The 2,220-nt window shown below is 48.6% G+C and overlaps 1 pseudogene; it reads right to left on the reverse strand.

Annotated features, from left to right (window-relative positions):
- Positions 1–882: 882 nt before the first annotated feature.
- On the reverse strand, positions 883–1,971 carry LOC105715898 (uncharacterized; annotated as a pseudogene).
- Between the last annotated feature and the right edge of the window lie 249 nt (positions 1,972–2,220).

The raw sequence follows: 2,220 nt of genomic DNA on the forward strand, positions 1-2,220 counted from the left end.
GTGTGCGCGTGTGCGCGCGCACATGTGTGTGGGTTGTGTATTGGGGGAAATGGGGAGAGCATCTGAGGTTTTGTCTGCTCCCTTTTTGTAGCCACTGAACCCCTTTTTTCCTGAACAGTGTTTTCTTCCCATTATGGATTGAACGTCTCTGTCTCCTCCAAATTCACATTGAAGCCCTAGCCCTCTGTGCGGCTGCATTTGGAGATGAGGCCTTTCAGGCAGTCATCAAGGTTAAATGAGGTCCTAAGAGTGGGGCCCTGATTCAGTAGGATTAGTGTTCTTATAAGATGAGACACCAGAGAGTGCATTTACTCTCTCTGTTCACATGCATACAAAGTAGAGGTCATGTGAGCATGACAGCCACCCACAGGCCAAGAGAAGAGGCCTCACAGTGAAACGTAGCTTACTGGTCCTTTGATCTTGGATTTCCAAGCCTCCAGAACTGTGAGAAACAAAAGACTAAATGTTTGTGGTCTAAGCCACCAGTCTGTGGTATTTTGGCACGGCACCCTGAACTGGCTAATACATCTCCCCACCCTACTTCAACCACATGACATAGAGGGCTTGGCAATTTTAGTGTCCCAGCTACCCAGCCAACTGAGACCAGAACAAGCAGAAACTTTCTTCTGGAATTTTCTGAATAGGAACTAATGAAGTGGGGCTCCATCCTTTCTTGGGTGCAAAGCCAGGAAGATGGAAGCCTCATGCTGCCAACAGCCTGATTCCAACCTTGTGGGGAAAGTTGCCGTGAGAGCACAAAATGGATCTGCAGACTGAGATGGAGACAGAGACAAGGGAAGGAGGCTGTAAATCCTCACAGCAGAGAGGGGAGTTGGAGCGGACTCTCTGCTGTCTCCGCCCAGCAGGACAAGGCGGACAGGGTGAGTCCAACCACCTGCCCCATCCCCTGGCAGCCTGGCTTCCCAGACGGAGGAGTGAGCCTAAAGGTGCCTTCTGCAGGATGGAGTGTCTGCCCAGAAGGCAGCATGGCCATTTCTCACTGCTTTTGTGTGTGGTTGTTAGAGGCAGCCTGGGGACAAGTCAGCTGCTGTGGGTGAGTTAGAGGGCACTGTGGGGAGCGAGCACTGGACACAGAGCTCGGAGGCCAAGTGCCTGCCCCGCCCTTACCTGTGTCCTTGGCGAAGTCCTCAGTGGGGAATTGGGTACTTGTACTGTGAAGGTACAGAAGAGTACCTTTAGTATGTTACCATCTGTGTAGAGAGAGGAAACGTGTGTGTCTACTATAATATACATAAAACGTGTCTGCAAGGGCTCATAAAAAACTCAGGAGAGAGCAACGGGGTGACTGGGAGGTACTTCCTTTCTGTACCTTCTGAGTTTTGGACTATGTGAATGTATCATTCTTTCAAAAACTGAACAAAAGATTAATTTCCCCCTTGCTATCTCTGCCTCCATGCCCAGCAAGAAAAAATGGGCTTAGAGAATCAGATACATCTGGGTGTTCAAATCCCAGCTCTGTCTCAGTGACCTTACACAAGCACGTAACCTCTAATACTCCATGTTTTTCATCTACACAATAGAGGTAATCATAGTAACTGTCTCATTATGGTGGTTGTGAGGATCAAATGGGATTGTTAGCACAGTATCTGGTGAAGCACTCAATAAAGGTTCAAACAGTGGTAGTAATAAGAGTAATAACAATAGCAATATTATCTCATCTCTCTGGGCCTGTGTTAGCCAGCTGTCACTTGGATCTCTTTCCCTGTCCCTTCCAACTTTACTGAGTTCTTTTAAAAACCAGACCACGGGCTTGGAAATGCCTTGATGTTTACTGAGTTGTATACTGAGCCTAGCTCCAGCCCTTTTAAGGGGTATTGTGTGGAATGACCCGGGCTCCCTAGATCGAAACTTTTCACTCTCCACCAACCAGTCCTCACACCACTGTGAAGCAGTCCTCGAGCGGCAGTTACAGCACTCCAGAAAGGAGCTGGCACTGCTAGAAGCACACATGACACAGGTGAGGCTTTGCAGAGAGAGGGATGTGGAAGGAAGATGACCCCATGGCCATGAGCAGGTGAGGACCAGTGACAGCTCTTCCTAACTTCTGTGTTCATTTTTACAGATGATGGCATCACTTCACCAAGTGCAGCTCAAGACAGATGAGTATTGTCAACATATTAAAAGAGAGAGGTTCCGATGGCAGCAGAGGACGTGGAAAATATCAGAGGAGGTGAGACCTGACCCTTCAGACCCCACCTT

This window comes from Aotus nancymaae, unplaced genomic scaffold (genome assembly GCF_030222135.1).
Source record: "Aotus nancymaae isolate 86718 unplaced genomic scaffold, 86718_ANA_hifiasm-v0.15.2.pri h1tg000064l_0, whole genome shotgun sequence".
In the NCBI taxonomy this organism is placed as follows: domain Eukaryota; kingdom Metazoa; phylum Chordata; class Mammalia; order Primates; family Aotidae; genus Aotus; species Aotus nancymaae.